Below are 18,608 nucleotides of genomic sequence, written 5' to 3'. Positions count from 1 at the left end.
GTTATTTTTTTAAACATTTGGCAGACAGAATTTTGTATTAAGTACAAAGAAATTTTTCCTTTGTTGATTTATTTAAATCATTGGTATGTGAATATCTTGTGAAAGCATTTTAAAAAGTGGTCATAAGATTCTTCAGGCCGGGTGCGGTGGCTCACACCTGTAATCCCAGCAGTTTAGGAGGCCGAGGTGGGCGGATCACCAGGTCAGGAGTTCAAGACCAGCCTTGCCAACATAGTGAAACCCTGTCTCTACTAAAAATACAAAAATTAGCTAGGCATGGTGGCGTGTGCCTATAGTCCCAGCTACTCGGGAGACTGAGGCAGGAGAATCGCTTGAATCCGGGAGGCGGAGGTTGCAGTAAGCCGAGATCATGCCACTGCATTCCAGCTTGGGTGAGTGTGAGACTTCTTATTAAAAAAAAATTATTTGTAATGGTTAACATTATACCTAAAAGGGCAGTATGGAATTTGCTGGATTTTTAAAAGATAACACAAGTGAGAGGCAAAGACAAATTTTCTTAGAATCAGGCCTACATAATGAATTAGACTTCTGTCCTAAAACACAAGCAGCAATTCAGACTATGGAATTAGCATCTTTCAAAGGTTTATTTCTAATTCCTCTTTGAGTTAAGGATTATGAGGCAGAAAGATAACTGTATAAGCATTTTCCTCTTTATCTTTCAAACATATTAAATTTTTAACATAATTTATATAATGTTCAGGAATTTCAAGTATCCTACTTAATATGGTTTTGCATGTGATTGTTTAAGAGGAAATTAGATATAAACAGGTCAAATGTTTTAACCAAAGATAAGAGTAGTATGAAAACCTCAAGCCTCTTTGAATGCATGAGGCCTCTATTAGCCTTTTCACCCTACTCTCGTGTAGGAACTAATAAATGGAGAGTTACTTCCTTTGCAATTAAAAGGAACAAGAAAAGATTATTTCAAACCAGTATATATAATTCCTACCTAAAACAGATCACTAGATTCTGTCATCTAGGAATGAGTATTTGGGGCATATCAGGCTCTAGTATACACTAGAACATTCTGCTAATTTAATTTCTAATTTATTGTTCTAAAGCACATCATTAAAATGTACTTTTTATTTTATTTTATTTTTTTGAGACAGAGTCTCGCTCTGTCACCCAGGCTGGAGTGCAGTGGCACCATCTCGGCTCACTGCAACCTCCACCTCCTGGGTTCAATCGATTATCCTGCCTCAGCCTCCCGAGTAGCTGGGATTACAGGGGCCTGCCACCACACCTGGCTAATTTTTGCATTTTTAGTAGAGATGGGGTTTCACCATGTTGGCCAGGCTGGTCTCGAACTCCAGACTTCAAGTGGTCTGCCCACCTCAGCCTCCCAGACTGCTGGGATTACAGGCATGAGCCACTGCACCCGGCCTAAAATGTGCTTTTTAGAAGAAAGGAGTGGGATGCAAGAAGCAATGATGACCAAAGTAATTGATGAAATATATTCATATACCTAAATAAGTATTGACTAAAAATAAAAATTACTGATTTTGTTGGGGAAGATTACAATAAGAGTAGCACTAAAATACTAGACAAGCTAACATGGAAGATGGAAGGTAAAAGTTTGGAGTTAAAATGTATTAAGGTCTTTGTTTTATTCAAAAGGGGAATAAAGTATATACTAACTTTGGACTGTATGCATATTAAAATTTAAGGGTACCGAGAAATGTCACCCCTAGGTATTTTCCAAGAGGAATGAAAACTAATTCTCACACAAAAGCCTGTATGTAAATGTTTATGGTAGTTTTATTTATAATTGCCAAAAACCTGAAACAACCCAAATGTCCTTCAACTGCTGAACGGGTAAATAATGGTACATCTGTGTAATGGAATACTACTACTCAGCAATATACAGGAATGAACTATTGATACATTCAACAACACGAATAAATCTGCAGTTCATTATTTTAAGTGAAAGAAGCCAAAGTCAAAAGGCTACATACGGTATAATTCCTACATTACATTATGCAAAAGGCAAAACTAACAGTGGAAAACAGATCAGTAATTAGCATGGGTGGGGGTGAGAGGAAGGATATATAAAGGGGTACTAAGAGGGAATTTGAGGCATGATGAAACTCTTTGGCATCTTAATTGTAGTAGTGTTTACACAGCTCTGCATTTGTCAAAACTCAGAGCTGTACAACAAAAATGAATTATACTGTATATAAATTAAAATATATATTTTTAGGCTGACTCAAAAAGAATTGGAATGTCTAACATCCAAACCAGTAGAAGGGGGAAACATGATCAGTGAAACAGGGAAAGAAGGAAAGAAGCTTAGAAAAAGTAAAGTTAATACAAAGCACAAAAATAACATTGGAGAGATAGTTCCAATATAACTAATCAAAAGGCCCCATACAAATCAGAAAGACAACTTACAGTCTGGGAGAAGACATTCATAGTGCATATAACCAACACAGGATTAATATTCAGAAAATATAAGTAAGTTTCATAAGTCAATAAGAAAAACAGGTAAGTTCAAAAACGAGCAAAGAATATGAATAGGGGATTCACAGAAAAGGAAACCCGAATGACCAATACATTAATAAGATCAATCTCACTATGGTCAGAGGAATGCAGAATAAAACTGTAAGGTATTGTACTTCACATGCATCAGATTACCAAAAATGGAAAAGCCTTACAGCATTAAATGATGGCGGTGATGAGGAATGTAGTCTCATTTATGGTAGGAATATAAATGGGCACAACTACTTTGAAAAGCAATAGTAATATTTAGTAAGATCAAAGCTGCTGACATCTTATGACTGAGTAATTCTAATCTTAGGATATACATCTCACACTATGTTTGAAAAGAAATCTACAAGAATGTTTATTTCTGTATTGTCTGTAGTGAGTATTAAAAAAATGGAAACAAGCTATGAGTGTTCAACAGAATGGATGAATTGTGTTACATTTATAAAATACAGTGTTATATAACAGTTGAATGAATTAGTACTATATGTGTCAACACAGATAAATGTCTAAAACAATGGTGTGCAAAAAAGCACGGGAAAATACATCCACTGTGATACCATTTATTTAATTTTTTAAAAATTTAAAACTAAATTACTTTTTTAAAATTTAAAAATGTTTATAATATTTGAGGACACATATGAGACGATTTGCTTTACCTAATATCAACAAAGTGAAGAGACAACCCACAGAATGGGAGAAAATATTTGCAAACTGCCCATGTGACCAGGGATTAATAACCAAAGTATATAAGGAGTTCAGACAATTCTAAGAAATATAATCTATTAAAAAATGGGCAAAAGATTTGAATAGACATTTCTCATAAGAAGACATATAAATGGCAAACAGGCATATGAAAAGGTGCTCAACATCACTGGTCATCAGAGAAATGCAAATCAAAACGACAATGGAATATCATCTCACCGCGGTTAAAATAGCTTATATCCAAAAGACAGGCAATAACAAATGCTGGCGAGGATGTGGACAAAAGGGAACCCTTGTACACTGTTGGTGGGAATGTAAATTAGTACAATCACTATGGAGCACAGTTTGGAGGTTTCTCAAATAGCTAAAAATTGAGCTACCATATGATCCAGCAATTCTGCTGCTGGGTATATACCCCAAAGAAAGGAAATCAGTATATTAAAGAGATATCGGCACTCCTATGTTTCTCGTAGCAGTGTTTACAACAGCTAAGATTTGGAAGTAACCTAAGTGTCCATCAACAGATGACTGGATAAAGAAAATGTGGTACAGATACACAATGGAATACTATTCAGCCATAAAAAGAATGAGATCCTGTCATTTGCAATCACATGGATGGAACTGGAGGTCATTATGTTAAGTGAAATAACCCAGGCCCTGGAAAACTAACATCACATGTTCTCAGTTATTTGTGGGGTCTAAAAATCAAAACAATTGAACTAATGGACATAAAGAGTAGAAGGATGATTACCAGAGGCTGGGAAGCATAGCGGGGGCCTGGTGGGGAGGTGGGAATGGTTAATGGCTCCAAAAATAAAATGAATAAAACCTACTATTTGATAGCACAATAGGATGACTATAGTCACTAATAATTGTACATTTTAAAATAACTCAGTGTAATTGGATTGTTAACTCAGTGGATACATGCTTGAGGGGATGGATACCTCATTCTCCGTGGTGTGCTTATTTCACATTGCGTGCCTGTATCAAAACATCTCATGTACCCATAAATATACACACCTACTTTGTACCCACAAACATTTAAAAAAAAGAATAAAAGGAATGCTGTAAACAACTTTATGCTCATAAATTCAACAACATAGAAGAACCAATTCTACAAACTATAGGCCACAAACCACAAAAATCACAAATGATCAAAACTGAACCAATATAATCGGAATAGTCCTATAACCATTAAATAAATTGGGTTTATAACTATAAAGCTCTCAAAAAAATAAATCTCCAGGCCCATGTGGTTTTACTGAGAATTCTACCAAACATTTGAAAAAGATTTTACACAATCTCTTCCAGAAAATAAGAGAAGGAAACACTTCCCAACTCATTTTATAAGGCGATTATTAACCTGATACAAAATTCTAAGACAGTATCGGAAGGAAGGGAGGGAGGGAGGGAGGGAGGGAAAGGGAAGGGAAGGAGGGAGGAGAAGGGAAGGGGGAGGGAGGAAGGAAGGGAGGAAGGAGGGAGGGAAGGAAAGGAAGGAAGGAAAGGAAGGAAGGGAGGGAGGAAGGAAGGAAGGAAAGAAAAAAGGAAGGAAGGAAGGGAGGGAGGAAGGAGCCACAGACCAGTATCTTTTATGAACATAGGCACAAAAACTACTCCACAAAATATTAGCAAATAAAATATAATATTTTATATAAATGACTATACACCATGAGCAAGTAGGATTTATTCCAGGTGTTTGTACTTGTCAGGGTTCTCTAGAGAAACAGAACCAGTAGGAGATGAAAAAGAGAGAGAGAGACACACACAAGGAATTGAGGAATAGGCTCATGGAATTATGGAGGCTGAGAAGTCCCGTGATCTGTCATCTGTAAGCTGGAAACCCAGGAAAACTGTTAGTATAATTTAGTCTGAGCTTGAAAGTTTGAGAACCAGGAAGCCAGTGGTATAAATCCCAGCCAAAGGGCTGGAGAAGATGATATGAGATGTCTCAATTCAGGCAAGCAAACAGGAAGCAAAAAGGGCAGTTTTCTTCTTTTTCCACCTCTTGTTCTATTCAGGCCCTCAGTGAATTGGATCATGCTCACCCACATCAGGGCAGGCAATCTACTTATTGAGTTCACTGATTCAAATGATAACCTCACCTGGAAACATCCTCACAGACCCAGAAATAATGTTTAATCTAAGCACCCATGGCCAGTCAAGTTGAGACATAAAATTAGCCATCACAGTACAGGCATACCTGGGAAATGATGCAGGTTCAGTTCCAGACCATCACAATAAAGCAAATATTGCAATAAAGTGAGTCACAAAAAGAAAAAGTCAGTGTTACAGCTTTTAGAATTTGTCTAGCAGGTTTTCTGGAAAACCTTCACAAGAAAAGGAGAAAGAGTGCATATAAAATGCTTATGTTGATACCATACGGTAGTCTATTAAGTGTGCAATAGCATTATGTCTATAAAACAATGTACATACTTTAAAAATATTTTATTGTTAAAACATGCTATCACAGAGACACAAAGTGAGCACATGCTGTTGGAAAAATGGTACTGATAGACTTGCTTAATGCAGGGTTGCTACAAATCTTCAATTTGTAAAAAACATATTATCTGCAAAGCACAGTAAAACAATGTATGCCTGTATTCAAGCGTGGTTCAATACTCAAAAACCAATGTAATTCATCATATCGATAGGCTCAAGAAAGAAAGTCATATTATCATATTCATTGACACAGAGAAAACATTTGACAAAATCCAACACCCATTTATATTTAAAAAAAAAACAACCTTTCAGCAAGTTAGCATGATAGGGGAACTACCTTAACTTGATAAAAGGCATCTACAAAAACCCTACAACTAACATCACAGTTAATGGTGAAAGAGTAACTGGCTTCCACCTGTTTAGAAACCAGGCATGGATGTTCACTCTCATCACTCATTCAACATAGTACTGGAAACACAACACAATAAGACAAGAAAAAGAAATAAAAAGAATACTGATTAGAAAGGAAGAATAAATCTGTCCTTACCTGAAGATGGCATGCTTTTCTATATAGAAAAGCCTAATGAATCTACCAAGCAAATAAACAACAAAAAATCCTCTACAACTAATAGGTGAGCTTGAAAGTTTGCAGGATTCAAGATTAACGTGCAAAAGCCAAATGTATTTCTATATATTAACAGAGAGCATGTGGAAACCAAAATGAAAAACACTATACCATTTATAATTGTTCCAAAGAACAGTACATACTTAGATATAAACTTAACAAAACACATACAGGATCTGTATGGTGAAAAGTACAAAATACTAATGAAAGAGATCAAAGAAGACTGAAATAAATGGAGTGCCATAGCATATTTATGGATTAGAATACACAACATAGTAAAGATAGCAATTCTTCCCAAACTGATCTATAGATGTAATGCAATTCCTATCAAAATCCCAGCTAGGCTTTTTGTAGAAATAAACAAGCTTATTCTTGAAAAAGAAGAATAAAGTGGGAGGAATTACTGTATTTGATATTAAGCCCTAATATGTAGTTACAGTAATAAAGACCGTGTGATATTGGTGGAAATATAGACATACAGATCAATGCAACAGAAGAAAGAACGCATCTGTTTTTTTTTCTTCTTTTTTTATTATGGCAGAGTACATGTAACATATAGTTTGCTATTCCAACTGATTTTTGACAAAGATAGAACAGCAAATCAATGGAGGAACGATAGCCTTTTTAACAAATGGTGTTGACACAACTGGACAACTGTAAGCAAAAGAAAATGAACTTCAATCTAAATCTCACACCGTATTAAAAAAAACTCAAAGTGGGCCACAGACTTAGATATAAAATGTAAAACTATAACACTTTTAGAAAAAATATAGGAGAAAATCTATGGGATTTAGGGCAAAAGCATGATTCAAAAAAGGAAAAAGTCAGTGTTACAGCCCTTTTAGAATTTGTCTAGCAGGTTTTCTGGTTTTCCAGAAAACCTCCACATAAAAAGGAAAAAGAAAAAAAAGGAAAAAGTAATAAATTAGTATGAATTGAGCATTTTAATGATTCTATTTTATTGCCTTTGTTGGCTTATTAAATATAACTCTTTGTTTTGTTATTTTAGTGGTTGCTTTAGGTTTTATAGTAATACATCTTTAACCTGTTACAGTCCACCTTCTTTTTGTTGGTTTGTTTTGGAAGCAGGGTCTCACTCTGTCACCAAGGCTAGAGTGCAGTGGCACTATCACGGCTCACTGCAACCTCAACCTCCCAGGCTCCAGCGATCCTCCTGCTGCAGCTTCCTGAGTAACTGGGACCACAGGTGCACACCACCACACCTGGCTAATTTTTGTATTTTTTATAGAGACGGGGTTTCGCCATGTTGGCCAGGCTGGTCTTGAATTCCTGGAGTCAAGTGATCCACACGCCTTAGCCTCCCAAAGTGCTGGGATTACAGGTGTGAGCCACCTCTCCCATCCCAGACCTTTTATATGGCATTAATCCATTCATGAGGCCAAAGCCCTCATGACTTAATCATTTCCCCAAAAACCCCACCTCTTAATACCACCACAGTGGAGATTAAGTTTCACCATGAATTTTGAATGAAGCACATTCAAACCATACCACTATTGTTGCCATGCATTTTTTCTACGTTATAAACTGCACAATACAACATTACTATTTTTGTTTTAAGCCAAATATCTTATAAAGATTTAAATTATAAGAAAAAATCTTGTGCATTTTACCCAGGTAGTTACCATATCCAGTGCTCTTCATTCGTTTGTGTAGATCCAGATTTTCATCTGTTATCATGAAGGACATCTTCTAACATTTCTTCTAGTGGGGTATCTGCTGTTCCTTCCCTTATCCCAACAACAGAGCAGGCCAGTCCCTCCCTACCTCAGGCACATACTCCACAGCCACTAAGAAGGACTAATCCCTGGAAAAGCTCCAACCACTAGCCTTTAACCAACCAATGAAGAAATAAAGATATGGTGACCTGGAGAGAGCACTGGACCTAGGGACACAAGATGTGAGTTCATGTCTATCTCTACTCACTACATAGTGACACCGTGAACATTCCTGGGTTTCACTGTTTTCATCTGAGAAGTGGGGGAATGATTTTCTTAACTTCATTCACATGATTGTAGTGAGAATGAAATTAGATAACAGAGGAAGGCTGGTGGACTGTAAGGAGCATATTGGATCCTTCCAATTCCAACATAAACACTTCCTAGTTGTGTGACTTTGGGAAAGTTACTTAACTTTTCAGGGCCCTAGTTTCCCAATTTGTAGAATGAGATAGTATCTGTCTCACAGGGATGTATGAATGAAATGAAAAAAATATTTAGAAGTGCCTGACCTAGGCCAGGCACGGTGGCTCACACCTGTAATCCCAGCACTTTGAGAGGCCGAGGCGGCGGATCACCTGAGGCCAGGAGTTCGAGACCAGCCTGGCCAACATGGCAAAACCCTGTCTCTACTAAAAATACAAAAATTAGCTGGACATGGTGGCGCTTGCCTGTAATCTCAGCTACTCGGGAGGCTGAGGCAGAGAATGGTTTGAACCCAAAGGCGGAGGTTGCAGTGAGCCAAGATCATGCCACTGCACTGCAGCTTGGGTGACAGAGCAAAACTTCGTCTCAAAACTAAATAAATAAAATAAAATAAAATAAAAGTGCCTGACCTGTAATAGGCATTCAGAAGATGGTAATACATTGCAAAATCTAGATTATACCTTCTAAAATCCTATAGAAATGGGGTAAGGGGATACACAATAGGAGGAATTTTCTGTGTTGTTTTTTGTTTTATTTTTTAGATGTGACCCTCCTTCATAAACATTGATTATTTTAGCTCTTTGCCATAACATCTTTAAATTCAAGATGTCACAATAATAGATTTTGGAGAAACTCAGGGCCATCCTGTGTCATAAAGGATTAAAAAAATACTTTTGGAAAGTGGACAGAGACCTCTAACTCCACCTTGACCAGCCAAAAATAAGTGCTCTGGAAATTAGCCTAAGACACGCATTTCCCCAGTCAAAATATATGGTTCTTATAGATGTTTTTGACCTTCGTTGATGCAGCTTTCTTCACACGCTGCATGATTTAGTGTTTGTCCATTAGAACGTTTACTACTCTTAACTGTTCATATATATTTTGTACAATCCTGATAATTTTCAAATTTATTTATTTCTAATTTCATTTATTTCTTTTTTCCTTTTTTTTTTTTTTTTCCTGAGAGACAGGGTCACTTTGTCACCCAGGCTGGAGTGCAGTGTCGTAAACATGACTCACTGCAGCCTCAACCTCTTGGGCTCAAGTGATCCTCCCACCTCAGCCTCTCAAGTAGCTGGGACAACAGGCGTATGCCATCATGCCCAGCTAATTTTTTTTTTTTTTTTTGAGACGGAGTCTCTCTCTGTCTCCCAGGCTAGAGTGTAGTGGCACGATCTCGGCTCACTGCAACCTCCACCTCCTGGTTTCAAGCGATTCTCCTGCCTCAGCCTCCCGAGTAGCTGGGACTACAGGCACGTGCCACCATGACCGGCTAATTTTTGTATTTTTAGTGGAGATGTGGTTTCATTATGTTGGCCAGGCTGGTCTCGAACTCCTGACCTCGTGATCCACCCACCTCGGCCTCCCAAAGTGCTGGGATTACAGGCGTGAGCCACCATGCCCGGCCCATGCCCGGCTAATTTTAAAAAAAATGTTTCGTAGAGATGAGGTCTCATTATGTTGCTCAGGCTGGTCTCAAACTCCTGGGTTTAAGCAATCCTCCCACCTCGGTTTCCCAGCCTGCTGGGATTACAGGCCTGAGCCTTTGCACCCGGCTCTAATTTCATTTCTATTGTAATCCTATGTCACTTCTTACTGGGACTTTCAACACTCTTTATATGTATCAGATATATAATATGTTAATAACGTTCATTAAACTACTCAATCATAAGCAAAATCACAGCAAACATGCCTGATGAACCACCAATGCCAGAGACCAAAATGGCAGCCAATAACCATCTGCTGGTGGCAGAGTTGATGACATTTGCTCTTCACATGTGGTTCTCTAAGAAATGTTTTAAGCAGAGGAGTCTCTGTGTATAGAGAACTTACTACGTGGCAGGCATTGTGCCAGAATTGGGAAATGCAGTGGGGAGCAAGCCAAATCTACTCTCTGCTCTCCCCAAATTCCCAGTCTAACAGAGGACACAGATCAGGAAGTGGACAGTTGCCATACAGTGTGGTGAGATGATGGGGAGCCGAACACCCACAAAGAAAGGTCACCTAATCCAGGCTTGGAGAACAGAGACGACTTCCTGAAGGAAGTGATGTCTAAGCTGAGCCAGTAGGATGGGTAACATTGAGTCAGGCAAAGATGGAGGGAAGTGGGTCCTAGGCAGGGAACATGGTCTTTTCAGAGAGCTGAGTGATGAGGAAGGCTGGAGAGGTAAGTGGAAACCAGGCCACACAGGGCTTTATAAGCCATGGGAAAGAAGCAGGGAGTAGTTGGGTCCTCTGGAAGAAGACCTTGAAGTCTCAGCTGTCTCTTTCACTTAGCACTGTGAACTTGGACAAGTTACATATGCCTTTAAGCTTCAGTTTCCTCATGTGTGAAATGAGGACAAGGCCGGGCACGGTGGCTCACACCTATAATCCCAGCACTTTGGGAGGCTTAGATGGGAAGATTACTTGAGGCCAGGGGTTCCAGACCAGTCTGGGCAACATAGCAAGACCCCCACCTCTAAAATTTCCCTTTTTAAATTAGCCAGGCATAGCGGCACATGCCTCTAGTCCTAGCTACTCAGGAGGCTGAGGCAAGAGGATTGCTTCAGCTCAGGAGTTCGAGATTGTCTGGGCGACAAAGACCCTGTTGAAAAAAAACCAGAAAAATGAGGACGATATTCTAATAATAACTACCTCATAAGCTTAAGCTTAAGTGTTAAAAGTGGACATAAGTTACCAAATACATAATATGTGCTCAATAAGTTATCAGGAATTTCTGTTCTCTTATTTTTTAGAGATGGGGTCCTTAGCAATTATTTCTATATTATTTCCTCTAAATATGAACTTGACATTTTGGCTGTTGGAGACTTGGTGGTTTCATAGATTTGTACAGGTTATATGTATGTGTGCATATATTATATAATTATAATTAAATTAATTACATAATTATTTAATTATAATTATTTATAATATGCAATTATATATATAATTGCATGTTGGCTTTTTATCATTCCTATGCATTAAAAACTTTTTTTGCATTTACATGTTTTTGTTTATAATCTTCGTCTTTTGCTTGTTTGTTTTTGTGACAGTCTTGCTCTGTCGCCCAGGCTGGAGTGCAGTGGCGTGATCTCGGCTTACTGCAACCTCTGTCTTCTGGGTTCAAGCGATTCTCCTACCTCAACCTCCCAAGTAGCTGGAATTACAGGCGTGCGCCACCACGCCTGGCTAATTTTTGTATTTTCGGTAGAGATGGTGTTTTGCCATGTTGCCCAGGCTGATCTAGAAATCCTAGCTTCAAGCGATCTGCCCGCCTCGGCCTCCTAAAGTGCTGGGATTACGGACCTGAGCCACGGCGCCTGGCTTATAATCTTAGTTTTGTTGATTACGAAATTGTTTTATATATTGATATAGTGCTATTCTGCCTCCCTTTCTTTTCTAACTTCTCGTCCATGGCTTTATATCTTAAACATTATTATACTTCCTCCAGAGACAGTGTTTTCTCTCTTCCTCCGTCTCCTTGAAACTTGTTGGTTTTGTGCCTTCCTGCTTAGGGACTCTAAATTGGTACCGCTTAGGAAAGAGCGCCCTCTGGCATTCATCTGGTGTCAGTTCAAGAGACCATTTTCCATTACTGCGGTCTGTGGTCCCTGCCTGCTGGCTATGAGCGGAAACCTTCAGTCCCGGAGAGCGTGGAGGTTGTTAAAACTGTAGGTTTCACAATTAAAAAAAAAAAAACCCGGCCGGGCGCGGTGGCTCACGCCTGTAATCCCAGCACTTTGGGAGACCGAGGTGGGGGATCACCTGAGGTTAGCAGTTCGAGACCAGCCTGGGCAACATGGTGAAACCCCACCTCTACTAAAAATACAAAAATTAGCCGGGTGTGGCAGTGCATGCCTGTAATCCCAGCTAATCAGGAGACTGAGGCAGGAGAATCGCTTGAACCCGGGAGGCGGAGGTTGCAGTGAGCCGAGATCACGCCACTGCACTCCGGCCTGGGTGACAGAGCCAGACTCCACTCAAAAAAAAAAAAAAAAAAAAAACCCGCTGGCTGTTATAAAAATGTCCTTGTCCTTGAAATGTCGAAGGTATCACACACCTACTTATCAATATAAAGCCCACATTAATGTATCCATGCACAAAGATTATTACATACAAAGAGACTTCCCTAAAAGAAAAAGCACAAGGATTTGGAGCCCTGGCATCTAGGTCTACATATCCACTATTACTGTGTGGCCTTGGGAAAGTCTTTCTCTCAGTTGATCCTCTCATTTTTAAAATGAAAATGTTATATTAGATCGATGTTTTGCAAAATGTTTTGTAGAATACTCTATTATGTTGAAGGCATCACACGCATACAAAAGAGAGAGGGGAGGAGAGGCTACATTATCAAATAAATTTGGAAAATGAGGGGTAAGCAAAATAAAAGTGTTTATTGCAGGACTTTGGAGAGATTTTATAGTGCTAAATACGTATTATGAATTTACAACACATGTCTACAGTTGCCCAACACCAGTTGACAACAGAACCTTTTGCTGACAGAGCACCTTGCAGGATTCTGTAATAATGCAGTATCCTTGCAATGTTGTAGTATTCTTGCAGGAGTCTGAGAAAAAATAATTTTGAAAATGCTGGTCTAAGTCTGGCCAACATGGCAAAACCCCGTCTCCACTAAAAAGACAAAAATTAGCCAAGTGTGGTGGTGCACACCTGTAATCCCAGCTACTCAGGAGGCTGAGGCAGGAGAATTGCTTGAACCTGGGAGGCGGAGGTTGCAGTGAGCTGAGATTGTGCCACTGCACTCCAGCCTGGGTGACAGAGCAAGACTCTGTCTCAAAAAAAAAAAAAAAAAGAAGAAGAAAAAAATAAAAAAGACAAGACAAGCCAATGCTGGTCTATGCCACCATTTAATTTGGCAAATCTTCCTGATCACTGGATCCCTTTGCTAGATAAAGACAAGGCCAGGCAACTAATGTGCTGTTAGGATGCCAAGTCAATGGTAAGGAAAATCTAACAATAATCATGAATATAGCCTCTTAATCATAATAACAACAGCAATGATAATAGTTCATGTTTACTGAGAGCACAACATTCCAAGGCACTGTACCAAGTGACTTATAAACATTATTTCATTTCATCCTTGCAACAAACCACTGAGAGAATTTATATTATTATCATCACCATTTTAAAGATGAGGAAACTTGAGGCCAAGGCGGGCCAATCACCTGAGGTCAGGAGTTGGAAACCAGCCTGGCCAACATGGTGAAACCCCGTCTCTACTAAAAATACAAAAATTATGACCGGGTGCAGTGGCTCACTCCTTTAATCCTAGCGCTTTGGGAGGCCGAGACAGGCAGATCACTGGAGGTTAGGAGTTCAAAACCAGCCTGGCCAACATGGTGAAACCCCATGTCTACTAAAAATACAAAAAAAAAAAAAAAAAATTAGCTGGGTGTGGTGGCACACACCTGTAATCCCAGCTATTTGGGAGGCTGAGGCAGGAGAATTGCTTGAACCCAGGAGGTAGAGGTTGCAGTGAGCCGAGATCACACCACTGCACTCCAGCCTGGGCAACAGAGCGAGACTCCGTCTCAAAAAAAAAAACAAACAAAAAAAAACAAACAAAAAAAAACAAAAAAAACCCACCAAAGATGAGGAAACTTAGTATGAGAGTGATTGAATAGCTTAAAGTCACAAAACTACTAAGTGTTAGAACTGGGATTAAAATCCAGGCTGTCTGCTGCAAAAGCTAATATGGTAAGTATGCTATAGTTAAGGTGACCACATAACTTCTTGTCCAAGTTGATGCACTTTTGAGTGGAGAACTCTGAAACCAACTATATAACTTTTCTGAAATATTTATTTTGTACCAAAAATTGATTTTATTATATTAGTGTGCAAAAACCATTGTCAAAAGTAAAATGCTTTATTTAAAAAACAAAGATAACATTCATCTGTGTATATTAAAGCAAAATGTTATTTATATTGATTATCTGAAAATTTTCAAATAGCCGGAGTAATTATTATTGGTACATGTTCACATAGTCTAATCAGTTTCTTAGTCCTGTCTTATAATGCATCAGTGGTATTTTTGTGAAGAAGGTATTGTTTAATATGATTTTGTTATTTTTATTTTATTGTATTTTTTTGAAACAGAGTCTTGCTCTGTCACCCAGGCTAAAGTGCAGTGGTGCGATCTCCGCTCACAACAACCTCCGCCTCCCCTGTTTGAGCAGTTCTCCTTCCTCAGCCTTCTGAGTAGCTGGGATTACAGGTGCACGCCACCACACCTGGCTAATTTTTGTATTTTTAATAAAGACAGGGTTTCACCATATTAGCTAGGCTGGTCTCAAACTCCTGGCCTCAAGTGATCCACCTGCCTCCACCTCCTAAAGTGCTGGGATTACAGGTATAAGCCACCATGCTCGGCTGATTTTGATAGTTTTAAACTTTAAAATAAAATGGTCCGCAATCATTTTTAAACTTGCATTTTAGGCTGGGTGAGCTGGCTCATGCCTGTAATCCCAAAACTTTGGGAGGCCCAGGAGGGCTGATCACCTGAGCCCAGGAGTTTGAGACCAGCCTGAGCAACATAGTGAAAACTTGTCTTTATAAAAGAGAAAAATTTGCATTTTATGGCTAAGAAATTTGAAATTGTTCATACCTTCAATTATCTTATATCTGTAAACCATACTATTTTTAATTTAGAAAATACTATGTCTGCAGGTGCTGAGATAGTATTGAGGTGAGTACCCTGCACCTCAAGTTCAATAAATGGTATACATCTTAACTATAGCATGCTTAGTCACAATTACTTTTTTTTTTTTGAGATGGAGTGTTGTTTTGTCCCCCAGGCTGAAGTGCAGTGGTGTAATCATGGCTCATAGCAACCTCGAACTCCTGTGCTCAAGCAATCTTCACGCCTCAGCCTCCTGAGTAGCTAGAACTACAGCTGTGTGCCACCATGCCTGCCTACTTTTGTTTTATAATATGTTGTTGTTATTGCTGTAGAGACAGGATTTCTTTATGTTGCCCAGGCTGGTCTCAAATTCCTGGCCTCAATTGATCCTCACGCCTTTGTATCCCAGAGTGCTGGGATTATGGGTGTGAGCTACCTCCCCCAGACTCACAATTACACTTTAAAAAATTAAAATGGGTAATTATTTCATCTCAAATATTCTTACAGAAACTCTCTAATCAAAACGTCATTCTTCAACGAATATTTTCACAAGACAAAACTCATGTAAAAAGTTGTCTCTATGTTTCTTTTGAAAATTTTGCCAAATGTGGATGCTGAAAATCATAGGCCTTCTCAATTTCATTCCATTCAGGTACAGAATAGAAATCTGTCTAATTAAAATATTATCAAATTAAATGTATTCAACTAAAAAAATAAGAGCACTATCAACATGTCAAGTGCTTTCTCTCAAGTCAACATATTCCAAAGCACAATTATAGAATTTCACAGTTAAATCCTATTTGTTCATTGTTCACCATTACAGCTCTAGTTTGTTTCAGTCCTTTTTTTAGGGATACATTTTGATGCCTTTCTGTTTTTCAGGCTTTGTTTTCAATAACTGCAATTTGCTAAAAGCTTCAAAAGCCAAAGATTTTTAGGTGCTCTATTTGTTGAATATTTTGATTAAATAATACCTACTGATGTTCAACAAAATAACCCAATCTTTGTAAAAAAAAAAAAAGTCAGTACCTATTTTAGGACACTTAGGTGCACTATCAAAGGAGCCCTTCAAAAACTTTCTTCACATTTTCTCTTTTTTTTTTTTTTTGAGATGGAGTCTTGCTCTGTTGCCCAGGCTGAAGTGCAGTGGAGCCATCTTGGCTCACTGCAATCTCTGCCTCCCAGGTTCGAGTAGCTGGGACTACAGGCACACGCCACCACGCCTGACTAATTGTTATATTTTTGGTAGAGATGGGGTTCCACCAAGTTGGCCAGGCTGGTCTTGAACTCCTGAGCTCAGGTAATTCGCCCGCCTCAGCCTCCCAAAGTGCTGGGATTACAAGCGTGAGCCACCGAGCCCAGCCAAAAAAAAAAAAAAAAAAAAAAAAAAAAAAAAAAAAATTAAAGCAGAGTCTTACTCTGTCTTCCAGGCTACAGTGCAGTGGCACAATGACAACAACTCCTTGCAGCCTCAACCTCCCGGGCTCGAGCAATCCTGCTACCTCAGACGCATGAGTATCTGGGACAACAGGCACATGCCACTATGCCCAACTAATTTTTAAATTTTCTGTAGTGATGGGGGTCTCACTATATGCTCAGCCTGGTCTCGAACTCTTAGGCTCAAGCAATCCTCCTGTCTCAGCCTCCCAAATTGCTGGGATTGCATGTGCATGAGCATAGCAAATAGAATATCTATCTATTTGATAGATATAGTGTTACAGCTTGTTTGGATGCATGGCTGCAATTATCAATTACATGTGCACTATAACCAATCCCAAGGATATTTTTGCTCCACAAGTTTCTTAATTAAGAACATTATTTTTAACACATTCTTTCTCTGCTAAAATTTGTGTTCCTATTATCCCTGAAAAAAACCCAAGTCATTTTATATTCAGCGTTAAACTTTGTTACTGAACTTACTGTTATCTTTAGAAAACACACAATTTATACATTTAGAGAAGGAGAGGAGACTTTATTTCTTATAAAAAGTTACAGCCTGCAAAATGGCCATCCCACAGGCTGGAAAACACAGCCTCCAGCCAAGACCAGAGACAGGTAGTACTTGGAAGGAGGAAGGGTTGGGGTAGGAGCTTTATGCTAAAGAGGTTGGCAAAGTATCACGCCTGTAATCCCAGTACTTTGGGAGGCCAAGGCAGGCGGATCAAAAGGTCAGGAGATCGAGACCATTCTGGCTAACACGGTGAAACCCCATCTCTACTAAAAATACAAAAAATTAGCCGGGCATGGTGGCGGGCGCCTGTAGTCCCAGCTATACTCGGGAGGCTGAGGCAGGAGAATGGCATGAACCCCGGGGGGCGGAGCCTGCAGTGAGCCGAGATCGCGTCACTGCACTCCAGCCTGGGCGATAGAGCGAGACTCGGTCTCAAAAAAAAAAAAAAAAAAAAGAGGTTGGCAAAGTATATGTATTCAACAGGTTACAGGAGGAGCTATGAATATTCATGAAGGCAGTCTTGATGCATGCATATTGAACAAACATGCATATATGACCAATTTTCACTTTGGGGTGGAGACTTAACATTTATTTTATTTTATTTTATTTTATTTTGAGACAGAGTCTTGCTCTGTCACCCAGGCTGGAGTGCAGTGGTGCAATCTCAGCTCACTGCAACCTCCGCCTCCTGGGTTCAAGTGATTCTCCTGCCTCAGCCTCCGAAGTAGTTGGGATTACAGACATCTGTCACCATGCCTGGCTAAGTTTTGTATTTTTAGTAGAAACAGGGTTTCACCATGTTGGCCAGGCTGGTCTTGAACTCCCGACCTCAAGTAATCTGCCCGCCTTGGCCTCCCAAAGTGCTGGGATTACAGGAGTGAGCCACCACGCTGGGCTGAGACTTAACATTTAAATGTATTACAATTAGGTCCTATACACAGAAGATCTTTTCAGGACATGTAAGCATGCAAGTGCACAGCCTCTGTAAACCGGCCAGAACCAGTCCATAGTGGGAGATCTTATCAGGAGAAAGTTGCTAAAATCAGTCTGTTGTCTAATTAAAGATGTAATTACGGCTGGGGGAACAGAGGTTCAGTTAGTCAGGGTCTGTGAGCTAGACGAGTTGTAATTGTTTTAATATTATCTCAAGACCAGTGCTTGTTTAGCTGCTAGAGAAAAAGAAAAACCTTGAGACAGTTAGAGCATAGTCATATATGCATGTTTGTTCAATATGCATGCGTCAAGACCACCTTCATGAATATTCATAACTCCTCCTGTAACCTGTTGCATACATATAACTTTAGCCAACCTCTTTAGCATAAAGCTCCTACCCCAACCCTTCCTCCTTAACCCTTGCCTGGCATGGCCTTAGGTCCTGTTTATAATTTCATATCTTATTGCCACAAAGAGTGTATTCTGTCAGTCTTACAGTTTCTATTTTAACATTAGTGTTGGTTGGTTGTGTCAAAACCATATAAGGGAGAGGGTATAACAAGACGTGTCTGACCTATCATCCCATCATGGCCAGGAACTCAGTTTTAAGGTTTTTCTGGGGTCCTCTTGGCCAAGAAGTGGTCTGTTCATTTGGCAGGGGGC

General features: G+C 39.3%; 1 non-coding gene and 1 pseudogene across 1 annotated transcript; both read left to right on the top strand.

Annotated features, from left to right (window-relative positions):
• Positions 1 to 5,494: 5,494 nt before the first annotated feature.
• On the top strand, positions 5,495 to 5,544 carry LOC115932520 (uncharacterized; annotated as a pseudogene).
• A 1,558-nt stretch (positions 5,545 to 7,102) lies between these two features.
• Positions 7,103 to 7,162, top strand: LOC115932516 (U7 small nuclear RNA). The gene has a single exon (XR_004068786.1). It is a non-coding gene; the product is annotated as a U7 small nuclear RNA (small nuclear RNA).
• The last annotated feature ends 11,446 nt before the right edge of the window (positions 7,163 to 18,608 follow it).

The sequence above is a fragment of the Gorilla gorilla genome, chromosome X (assembly GCF_029281585.2).
Source record: "Gorilla gorilla gorilla isolate KB3781 chromosome X, NHGRI_mGorGor1-v2.1_pri, whole genome shotgun sequence".
In the NCBI taxonomy this organism is placed as follows: domain Eukaryota; kingdom Metazoa; phylum Chordata; class Mammalia; order Primates; family Hominidae; genus Gorilla; species Gorilla gorilla.
Note: the sequence above shows the minus strand (reverse complement) of the source record. Positions and strands in the feature narration are given on the sequence as shown.